At 35.7% G+C, this 12,793-nt stretch overlaps 1 protein-coding gene across 1 annotated transcript in view; it reads right to left on the bottom strand.

Moving 5' to 3' along the window:
• NetA (Netrin-A) overlaps positions 1-12,793 on the bottom strand; it is a 258,589-nt gene that overhangs the window by 149,182 nt on the left and 96,614 nt on the right. The gene's annotated exons all lie outside the window — the stretch shown is intronic.

The raw sequence follows: 12,793 nt of genomic DNA, 5'->3' as shown, positions 1-12,793 counted from the left end.
TAAGCATTCACCGATTCTGGATGGTATTTATGCATGTATTTATCTACAATTTGTTCGATTGTGTCGGGCCGATAGTTTACACCCTTATTTTAGTTAATTTGGCATGTCTTGTCGTTCCCCACATCCCTTTTAGATACCACAACGCAAAGTAGTTTCATTTCGACAGCTCCACTTTAGACATGTACCAGTTCAATAGATTTGAATAAACTCAAACCTAAGGTGTTGACATGTCGTCTAGTCAAATTGAAGCAAACGTACAAAGCGTTTAACCCCCCCGCAACCACCCTACACGCCATTAAATTTGTCTCTATGGCAGAATCTAGTATTTCAAAGGGCTTAAACGAGTCGAACGGGTGATTTAGCGAGTATCAGATTACGGAGCGCATTATCGCATCCCTTTTTTTGTTGTTGTTCGTTTATTTATACCCATATATACATGTTTTAGGGGTAGTATACGATATTGTGTATGGCTTATCTTGGCGACAAACAAAAACGATGTTTACCTCCGTGTTACAATGTCATATTTAAACACAAACAAGAATGTCACGAGGCAATAATAATACGAGCCGAGATAAAAAAATTACTTATAGTGCCAAGAAGACAGGCCTTCCCAAAGTGTGATGCCGAGGATTTTGTATATTTTGATTTTAAAAAGTATTTAAAAAATCCGAGTGATTGTTAACCAGTCGAAAAGTCGTTGGTTTGAATCCCTGCCGTAATCAAAAAAAATATTCGATGATTACGGGTAAATCAATCGGTTTCAAGGAAATCAATAAATAAATGACGGTTAAAAGAAAACAAAATAGATAACTAGAAGAATAAACTAGTGGTTAGCATATAATGCTTTGAACAAAGTGGTCACAGGTTAAAATATCTCTGGTTTCTGCTTGCTGGCCAGACCTTGGATTTGTGACTCCAGGTCGATCGTTTCCAATCATAACTTGTCAATTTATATGATTTTCAGTGAAACGGTTCCAAAAAATTAGCAAGCTTGCCCATTTTCACGCAAAATCTCGAGTTTTAATCAATCTTAAATTTCGCTGAATTGTATAAAATGCTACAAATATACTAATTTGACCATAAATATCTGTGCGGATGTGAATTGATATGTATTTACTGAATTGTTTAATAATGATGCAAATTTACAAATTTGAACATACATAGATGTATCTGTGGATATTAATTGACATGTATTTAATTTGTATAATATTAATTATATTTGTATCAAATTACATGTTAGGCCTTCCTGGTATAAATAAAATAAAATATGCTTACGGTTTGTAATTAATATTTGTATATCTACATTTTATAATGTTATCAATTAAGTTGATATACACGAAATAATAAGATATACATGTACATATGTATCTATGAAATGTATGAGACATCACTCGTAAGCAATGTTCTGCGCATGCAGAAGTTTTGAGGTGTGCCGGCCGATTATGTAATATTGTATGATATGTACACCCTTCGCTCCCATTAGCAAGGAAGAAAGGTCGCTTAGAAATAGCTTCGACAGAAAAATTGCTTTGGATTTATCTGGAGATGAATCGCCTTTATATTATAATATATTTTTATTATTGAAACTAAAATTTAGTTCTTCTTTGACACATCTCCTCATCAAGTGAAACTTAGTACATGGAATGTAGTAATACTGATACTCTAATGAAAGTGGATACGAAACCCATTGGGAACTTAAAACTTTGAAAAACACTGGTAGTAAGTACTCTATTCGGGTGAAAATGTGTCCAAGAATGTGTTAGATAGGCAATACGATAAAATCGTATGACGGAAAAATGAGCGAGGAAACTTGAGATTTTTTCTTAAAAAACGTACTAAATGCTCGTGCCTTTGAAACTGATACTAATAACGCACACGAATTCTAAACATGTTTCCATTTAGTATAATACAATAATAATATTATTATATAAGTAAATAAATATTTCTATACATATGTAAGTATTTATATTTATACTCTTTTTACTTACATTTGGATTTTTAAATTACTATTACAATATAAGCTCATTACATAATTATGTATAGATTTAAATCGGGAAGGGTTAAGATTTCGAAAAAAAATCTAATCCTGCCATTAAATTGTTGGTTTACATAAGTTCAGCTTTTAGAAATGAGCATATGTATGTACATATATAGGTTTGCACGCTGCGTGTACTCACAATCGAGTAACTCATACTTGTATCAGCAAAATACTACGTGCAAGGTGTGCAACAGATGGGGTTATTTGTCTGCGCAATTAGAAACACAGCGACAAACTAGTAGGTAGTAGGTAGCAGGTCTTTCAAGATCATTCAAATATTCAAACTGGTCAAATTGGATGGCGTTGCTCGGGCAGGTTAATGCTTTAGAAAATTTTATAGGTAGGCTTTGATCCAACTGGAAGTCACAACCACTTCCAATAAGCGTCTATAGCCTACAATACAGTACTGCAATATATCAAATTTAATGCTTCTGAATAGAACACTTTTCAATTCTGAATAAGTTGCATATTAAAGATGGTCTCTCAAAAATGCATATGTTTGCCACGAACAAACATAGTTGATTGAAGAATTGAAAATTGGAAAATTAGAAAATAATTGTTAACCACAACCCAGTTTATGCAGGTTACGACCCTCAGAATTGAGGGACTGGCTGTAAAGAAGAAGTATAAAACTGTTGATTTGCATAGTGGACGAAAAAACTACCAGTCATATGTATGTAATACAAGGTGATAATTACGTACCTTAAGTCAAGTTTATGTCGATATGATCTCAAAACTAATTGCATTTAATAATAGATTATTTTGTTTGGAAACAATTGGGTGATTTATTTGTCATATGTCATATGACAAGAAAGGTGTCATGAAAAAAATGCTCGCACAAAATAATATTCTGCCGTGTGTACGCTCTGTCCTTGAACATTTTATTCCTGAATGTTTCATCGTATGAGCATTTTCTCTGTGGACGTTCTGTCGCGGACATTATGTCGGTGAGCGTTTTGTCCACCAAGATTTTGTCATGGAACCATCAGAAAGGCCATCGCTTGGACTAAGTTGGGTGATTTATCTCTCGAAAATCACCAGCTGCAATACAAACATCGTAAGCAGCAACCTCAACGATCGATAAATCGAGAAAACTTTCACACCATCTGTGAGCGTCATCATTAAGACAGCGAACAAAACCCCAGTGCATTTTGGAGTTAACAATGACACACAGTCCGAGGGTTCCCGAGGGACAGAGGGCGTATCTTACCCCAGAACTTACTAAATCAAAGCCGTAGCCCATTATGAGACTTTGCAACGAGGGGGTGTGAGGGTAGAAATTGCCCATTTATCTCCATTTTCAAGGTGAGCAAACACATCTCCGTATCCCTGACTGAAAGGTATGCTAAAACTCTTCATTTAAAACATTCCCCCCTCTCCTAACCATATTGCTTCTTTATCGATATTTATTATTATTTATTATTAATATTATTTATTATCAGTAATATTTATATATTTACTTATGTATTTATTTATTTATTTTTTGTTTACTATTTTTCAATACTTTTTTTTTTTTTTTTATTATCTATATATTATTTATATGGGCGTTGGGGATTGCACTATTCTCCTCATCGTCTGGAATAAAAGCTATTATTATTATTATTATTATTATAGCACCACTTTATTTACTGCCTATCCTGTATAGTATGTATACATATGTATTCGTCATATATGAAAGGCATACCCAGCTTAAATTATTGCCCATACATCTCGTAAATGGGTTATAAATCTCAAAGTTACAAAAGAAAGACCACCAGTGGGTGACCATCCCCCAATGTATGACCGGATATTTTAAGAACACCACTCGTTCCGACACGAAAAAACCGAAAGCGAAAATTGCTTTAAATGCCATTTTGAATATGTGCGCATTCTTAATGTGCGCAGTTTTCTTGAGCGCAACGAAAGATTTGCTGATTTTCAAAACAAGTTTTCATTAATCAGATATTACAAATTTACCTATATGTATTACCCATATCTCCTACTCCTTTCCTTTTGGGCCTGTTTGGGTATACTTCTATTGAACTTTAGAGAAACTTCTCATTAATTCGTTTTGTTCTCCTGCTCCTACGTGGTAATACGTCATGCTCGCCTTTGCTGGTACAGTTGGGACTTTATGTCCCTAATTATTATGTGCGTGATAGACATCATCATTTGCTGGCTGTACCTCCTGCACAGTTCTTTATCGAATGGCTCATATTCCAAGAGCTATCCGACTTCTCAATGAAATCGTTGCTGCTGAGCCTGAATGTGATATTTTCCACTTCAGTGATCGGAGATTATTTTGACCTATTTGTCTGGTAGCCTGCACTCATCATTATTTTCATAATTGAATGTGATGTATTTGAGTGGAATTTTTTTGGAATGTTTTGTATTTGCGGCTGGTTCTTATATATTGGTGATGGCTATATGTAATTGCAAGACATTCCCTACTTTGTATTTTATTATTTGATATTTTACTTTATCTGCTATTGTATTTTTTGACTGTGTATACATTTATCTATATATTTTTATTTTTCTCATCTCTCTATATTGTTTCGACCATTGTGGCCCATTAGGGACTCCTATAATGCCACAACGATCCAAACATAGACTTAAATAAATACCAAATAAACATGTGTAAAAAAATAGCACTCACTTGATTTAAAAAAAAAGCAAATCGCACGAAAGAGTAGAAGCGACGATTGAAAGCGTGTTGTTGGAAACTCACCTGAAACAAAACAACATAATATTAAAAACATGAGTTATTATCTTACGTGTCCGCACATTAACACTTCGAGAAGACTAACGTTGCGTTGCAATGTCGAAAAAAAATATTTCACGTTTTTAAACCCATTCTCTCCGGCTGTCGGGGACGAACAAAAAAAAACCACACACGGAAAGCGAAAGAATAAAATAATAAAAAAAACGAAACGAAGCGACAACCGAGATTTATCTCCGGCCCTTATCCCGTACTGAAAAAACAATAAAAATAAACCGTAGTAATTTCCCGATTCAAACTTGTCAATAGAATTACGGTATCGGAAGATAAAGATAATCGTTTGTTAGATAGCGCGACTGTCGCTTCAGTATGGGGCGCACCTTGATCTGCGACACGTTGTTTTTACTTATATGGGGGCGATTTAACTCAAAAACGTTACAGAAGTGGTAACGAAAGTGCGTGCTGCTATTTTTTCCATATAAATGTTCAACTTGAAGTTTTAATATAAAGCCCTCAACATGAGGCCATCCTGCCAGTTAATGAATGAAGTCCAAAAGATCTTTATCCATAAAAATGCAGGAGATCGTGCCGTAAACGAACACACACACATGTGTACCTGGATGATCGAGCGAGCGAGCGGGGATGGAATGAAGGGGTAATGGGAATTAAACACAAAGGTTGAAACTGTTAGCGACAATAGCCTCGAGTGTGGTTCGTGTATCAATACCGTACAGGAGATCGTGCCGTAAACGTTAATATACATATACACATGCTCGTGTGTACCTGGATGGTCTGGCGAGCGTGCGGGGATGGAATAAAGGAACTGCGCGGGGTGGTGGAATGAGGGAGTGATGGGAATCAACCACAAAGGTTGAAACCGTTAGCGACAATAGCCTCGAGTGTGATTAATGTGTCAATTCCTTTCAGGAGATCGTGCCGTAAACTTTCATATGCATATACACATGCGCATGTGTACCTGCATGGTCTGGCGAGCGCGCGGGGATGGAATGAGGGGGCTGCGCTTGGGATGGAGTGAGGTGGTGATGGAAATTAACTACAAAGGTTGAAACCGCAACGACAATAGCCTCGAGTGTGGTTCATGTATCAATTTCTTTCAGGAGATAGTACCATAAACGTTCATATACATGCTCATGTGTACCTTAGGACGAAATCACACAGGGAAGAACGGCACGTCGTGTGCTTGGCTCCCCGCTGTGGGGGGGGGTCTCCTACATTTCTTCAAATATGAGATACACCGTTATCGATCACTGTCAAGCAAGGATACAATTTTACCGAAAACATTCTAGGGGGGTGGTTTTGGGACGGTTTGTGCTGGGCATTCCACATTTTTTTCGCATGTTTAACTATCTAAAAAAAAACCATGTGCTACGTTCATCGCTGTGTTTTCGCCCTTAAGCTTATGAGGTATATAAAAGTTCCGCACTAATACCGCTCCATAGATCTATTTAAAAGTTTCATTCTTACCATGCGACGCCTTACTATCATTATTATTATTACTATTACTATTACTTTTACAATTAAAACTAGCTGAATCCGGCAAGCGTTGCAATGCCAGAATAAGGCATGCAATTCCCGTTCCCGTTTCAAGTGATGGTTGGAGCTCGATTAACGTCTCTTCAAACCAACTGGTATCATGGTTACCAACAACCACATTTCCTAGACTACACAATGGCGCTTCAAACTTGCGTGTCGGTAAAATCTTAATTACGAATATTATTATTAAGAAGTTTTTTCCCGTTTTTTTTTCACAATAATCTTCCCAGATATGCATACAACAAATCCTGAAAGTTCCATCGTAATCGGTTGAGTGATTTAGGATCCTTTAGTTATTGTTAATCAAACATATCATTCGTGATCTCATACACACACATCAGGTCATGGTGTACGTAAAATCGACATCAAAAACGATAGAAGTGAAACTTTCAACTATTAGAAGCGTTTTGCGAGAGCATGTGCGCTGACCAAAGACTTTCTTAAGTATTTTAGAATTTTATGGTAGATTTTCGACACTTTTTATATTGATTTTGTGACAGTTTGAAAACGGCGAACCGATTGAAGACTTTTGTTTTGAAACCAGTTCGAATTGCACGCGCTTTCGTGCGTACTTGCACGCTTGCATTTCACGACCAGTCGCACAGGAATGCACGTCTCCTTCCCGAAGTCCTTATATAAATACCTTTACATACCGAAAGTCATGTCCCAGAGTGCAACAGCCCGATATCCTAACGTAAGGCCGGTTTCACACCGGAACATTCGGAGAGAAGTGAGAGATCATGGGTTCAAATCTCTCTCTCTCTCGCGTGAATTCATTTAATTGTTGCAAGCATACATATGCTTACGGTTTGTAATATATGTATATATGTATAACCAAGGGCGTGGAATAGTGATTAGCGTATTATGCTTTCGAGCAGAGTGGTCACGAGTTCGAGGCCCACTAGAGTCAGACTGCTGGCCAGACCTTGGTTTGTGACTGCAGGTCGATCGTTTCTTATCAAAGTTTGCCGATTTTTCTTATTTTCAATGAAACGGCTCCCGTAAAATTGGGATCATCTTTCCTATCTCTCTGACTAATCTCAAGTTATTCAGCGTCTTGACGTTCGCCAATTTGATTATAAAATGATGCAAAAATTTCTCCATAGATGTCACTGTATGAATTCGCATTGTATAAAATGCTTTCTTAAGAGGGCTGTACACCCAAAACCTTAATTTTGTTACCGTTCCTTTCTTCGATATATATATTGAGTGCATGTATATATTGAGTGAATGCGACAATATATATCAATATATATATATTGAGTGAATGCGACAGTTGCGCTTCGACCAGATAAAACGTATTTTAAATTGACAAAATCGAGGTTTCGTATTCTCCTATTTTCTCCTCCAAAACTGGACCAATTTTAAAAAAAAATTCTTCATCGGTATGAGAAAGATACTTTCTGTGCATCTATCGGCGTATTTTTTTTTAAATCGACCGTTAAATAAGCACGCTGGACTCGTTTCGTGGGTGTAAAAAAGAGGCGATTTTATAGATGTTTGGCGGCTCCTAGCTCCTATAAAAAATAATTAATCAAAAAAATAAAACGATAGATGCACCCCAATGGTGGATATCCATAGCATATTAAAAAATAATTTCTCTAGTGCCATAATTGAGGAAGGGAGAAGTATAGTACGTTTGTATGGACAAGGCGCTGCTGCCCAGCATTCTTAAGGTGAGTGTTAATAAATATATAATTAATAAACAAATAAAATAAAATATGTATATACTAGGAAGGCCTAACAGGTAAACCCAATGCAACTTCCTGTCCACAAACATTGTACATTTGAAACAAGTATTATTGTATTATACAAAGTAAATACATATCAATTAACATCCACAGATACATCTATGGTTAAATTTGCAGCATTTCATACAATTCAGCGAAATTCGAGATTGCCAGAAAATGGGTAAGGTTGCCGATTTGTTGGAACCGTTCGAGTGGAAATCAGATAAATTGGCAAACTTTGGTAGAAAACGATCGACCTGGATATCTTATATTCGAAACCAAGTAAAAATTTGATGCTTCGGATTATCCGTGCCGTTCCTCCCAGCATTAGCCCGGAAAATCGAGAGCATTCTGTATTTTATTTAATTATTTTTAATTTATATCGGGAAGGCCTAACATGTAACCCCAATGCGCCTTTCTGGCCAGAAAAATTGTAAAGTATTATTAGTATTATCTATATATGTATATAAAAATGAATGTCTGTGTGTCTCGAATAGGCTGCTAAACCACTGAACCGATTACGATGAAACTTTCAGGATTTGTTGTGTGCATGTCCGGGAAGATTACTGTGAAAAAAAAACGGGAAAAAACGGCAAAAAACGGGAACGGAAACGGAAAAAATGGGAATGAGTGTCATTGCAACGCAATAATTTCAAATGTGTTCGCTACCTGCGTTTTTCCGACAAATGGGAATGCGAACGAGAACGGGAACGGGAACGAGAATCGCATGCGTTATTATGGCATTGCAACGCATGCCGGGGTTCAGCTAGTACAAAATAAATACATATCAATTAAAATCAATACATATCAATTAAAAAAATTTGTTTCAATGAAAATCAAATAAATTGGCAAACTCTGACAGGAAGCGATCGACCTGGAGACACAAATCCAGCAGAAACCGGTGGGATTTGAACCCGTGACCACTTTTTTAAAAGCAGTATATGCTAAACATTAGTCTATTCTGCTGGTTAAAGGTGACAAATCCCAACCAGATCCTGATTGGAACCACTCAGAATCCGACCCAGAAGTATTCCGAGCTTTCTTTTATAAAATTTGCCACTACCCAATACACATAAGCACAGCAGACAGAGATTGATGAAGGCCTAACATAACATAATATACATAGACCATTATTCGGTTAGAGTTTTGTCCCAGTTTGTTACAGAGATATCGCGCCCTAAACAATCTTAATTGCACTCGATTAAGCCTCAAACACAAACCCAAGAACCCAAACCTTGGAGAGAAATATGTACCCGCCTACCGGTTATGCCCTCACCTTAATTAGAATCGTATCGATCCTTTACCATCCGGATTAATAATACTACCAGATAACCGATACATTATTACTTCATCGGGCTCACGTACGATTAAACTTTTCTACAGATTTCTATCTCACACATTTCTCAAATGAGTAACGGTACGATTCGATTGACTGCGGCTTTCGAAAATAGCTCTTATCGACTTGTGATAGATTTAGTATATACATACATGTAATTTGTGTACTTCTAAATCCGTTCACACGAAGTAAACTATCGCTTTGAAGAATTGAAAATTTATTAAGTACAAAAATAGAGCAAACTATGGTCTGTTGATTCGTATTGAAAATTTATCTATTTGAGATTCAAACTCAATCTATTTGATGTGCAAAAAATGTTTGCATTAGTAAAGGAAGTGATTTATGTATTATATTGTTGCGTAAGGCTGGGTGGAGGATCGAAATGAAAGATCAAAGTCGCTTCACAGCATTTATTTGATGATTAAGGAGGTCCACAGCCAGCCAGCGCTCGTTCCAGAATAATCCCCCCCATGCCAAGTATACATCCTTTTAAAGGACATGTTGCTCACTGTAGCATCCTCGACCCGTTTGTTTATCTATTGTTAAGTCACGTGCAGTCTCACGGTCTCAGGCACGCACAGTCTCAAGCTTTCGTCCGGATTCTGGGAACTAGCGGAGATGCCGCTCGGCCTAGTCCGGGGGTCTCCATTGTCCAGTTCCGAATGCACTTAGCCAGCGGCTCCTCTTTGCCTACGCTACATTATTATATAAGGACACAAACACACAAAGTTCTAGGCTTTGTAGTTTTGTAGCTTTCAATGCTAGAATTTTCAATCAAATCACATTTGTAATATACCCCATTGACGTAGCGATTTGATTTGTAAAATTTTCGAGCAATTTATTAATCGTTGATCTTTTGTAGTTGACAAGAAACTTATCTGACAACCATTGAAGCAGAATGGGTAGAAGCGCTCTCAGCTTCCAAAAACGTTGCCACAAAAACTCCGTGCAAACGGAGATGTCGGCTGTTTTGCTCAGTTGTTTGTTAAACTCTGTAGCAGTAGGATCTCTTTGAAATAGGCTCTACTAGGGAAATTGTGTGGTAGTATTAGTTCGACAAAGTCCGAACATCTGTATGTGCACGTGCGCCAGCCTCACTCATTGAAAAACAGGGCCGTACACCGTATTCTTTTTTTAAAACTAATTATTACTTTATCTACATTGAAGTAGTATGCATTGAATTGCTCTCAGCCCCTAAAAATGTTAAGGGACGATCACTTCCACGAATATTTTTTCCTCACTCTTTTGTCTCTCTTCTGACTTTCCGTCTCTCTCTTCGATGGCTCGCTTTTAAGCGATACTTTTGTTAGGAATGACTATTATATACATTAAACTTCAATGCTGACAACTGATAGGGTATATACAGACAGTTGTGCATTATTTTTTTAAAAAAGATTTGCGAATTTAAAAAAAAATTATCTGCTGATCAAATCACATTCATAATGTAACCCATTGACGAATCAATTTATTTCCCAACAAACCTGTCCATTTTTTTTTTTAGCAATTTGGTTCTAGATATTTTGTAGCGAAGAGCAACTTATTATTACGAGAGCAACCAGCAGAATAGATAAGTGGTTAGAATATATGTATGTAATGCTTTGAACAAAGCGGTCATGGGTTCAAATCCCACTGGTTTCTGCTGGCCAGACTTTGAATTTGTCACTCCAGAGCAATGGTATCCTATCAAAGTTTGCCAATTTATCTGATTTTCATTGAAACGGCTCCTGTAAACTGGCATTCCCTTTCGAATGTCTCTTGCAAATCTCAAACTTGTATAAAATGATGCAAATTTACAAATTTGACCATACATAGATATCTCTGTGGATATTAATTGACATGTATTTACTTTGTATAATACTAATAATACTTGTAACAAATTTACAATGTTTCTGGCCAGGAAGGCGCATTTTGGTTACCTGTTAGGCCTTCCTGGTATAAATTAAAAAATAAAATCAATGTGTGTATGACAATTGTGACAAGTCCGGCAACCCAGTATGCCGAATGGCACAAAATAACAAATACCACACATTGAAAAATAATAAAAAAAAAGATACATAATTGACAAATCAAGTCCAAGCAGAAGAAACCCCGCCCATAAGATAATAACAAGAGTAAGTATAAATTATAAAAAAAAAATCAGTCGCACTTCAACTACTCGTCGAGAACGTTGTTGCGTCTTAATTGGTCCGAAAGCCTCAAGCCAACAGTTTCCAAACTGCAATCAGTACTCGCTGATTGCCGAACACAAACGAAAACAAAAACAAAACCGAAAAACCGAAAACAAAAAAAAACAAGCCTCAGGGGTCACGTACGTAGTTAAACCACTCCAATTTACACTCGGGTAAATTACCGTGATTGGTCCCCTCACAGCTCGCGATAATTACACGGTTTAACTTTAACCGGACGATAATTTATTCAGAACCGCAAAGATGACCAATCATTATTATCACAGTATAGTGTGTTCATTGATATACAAATTTCATATTCGATTTGTTTTGTGTGTTGAATTTTGATTGGAAATCATGTGCAGAAAAAAGAGTCAATTCCATCCGTTTAATTCCAATCTACATATGTATGTATATGCAGTTAAGGTATTATATAATCTAATATATAATTTCAAAAGAAACTTTGTATATATATATATATATATATATATATATATATATATATATATATATATATATATATATATATATGTGTGTGTATTGTTCGTTCGTAACTTTGTAAACAAGTCAAAATTTCCATGATGACATGGGGACGGGCTGCAGGCGCCGGATTCTGGTATACATATAATTTCGAAAAAGACTTAGTATATATGTTTGTTTGTTCGTAACAGTCAATTTAATAAAAAAAAACAAATGAATATTCAAATAAATTTATATAAAATAAAACTATTCAAATAAATTTAATAAAATGTTTACTGTAAAATGTTTATAAAGCGGTTTATATTAGAAATACCGAGCGAAGCCGGGTAAAACCACTAGTATTATAGAGTATTTACCTTTTTCATTTGTTTTATATTTGTAAATTTCAATTTCTTCTTATATTCTATTTTATAACCTTTTCCAAATATTTTAATACTATAGTTTAATTATGCAATGTTCTACATATTTTTTCATGCCTTTATTCTTTACTTTTTAATTTGTTTTCCTTATATTTATCTTTTTCATTTTTGTGAAAATCTATTATTGGACTCGGATGTTACATTTATTATTTATTTACTATTTGCTTTTTTTATACATATCTATGTACATCCTGTCTGTTGATTTTTCAATTAATAAAATAAAATAAAAATAAAATAGTGAAAAGCCACACTGTGGCTCGCTGTTTACAGATTTTTTTTAATTTTAAATTTAAAAGAGAGCTTTTTTTTTAAACAATAAGTGAATATTTAAATACCATAGAAAAATTTCCATGTGAGCTTCTTCCACCAAACA

This window comes from Arctopsyche grandis, chromosome 6 (genome assembly GCF_051622035.1).
Source record: "Arctopsyche grandis isolate Sample6627 chromosome 6, ASM5162203v2, whole genome shotgun sequence".
Taxonomy (NCBI): Eukaryota; Metazoa; Arthropoda; class Insecta; order Trichoptera; family Hydropsychidae; genus Arctopsyche; species Arctopsyche grandis.
This window is presented reverse-complemented; position numbering and strand designations above follow the sequence as displayed.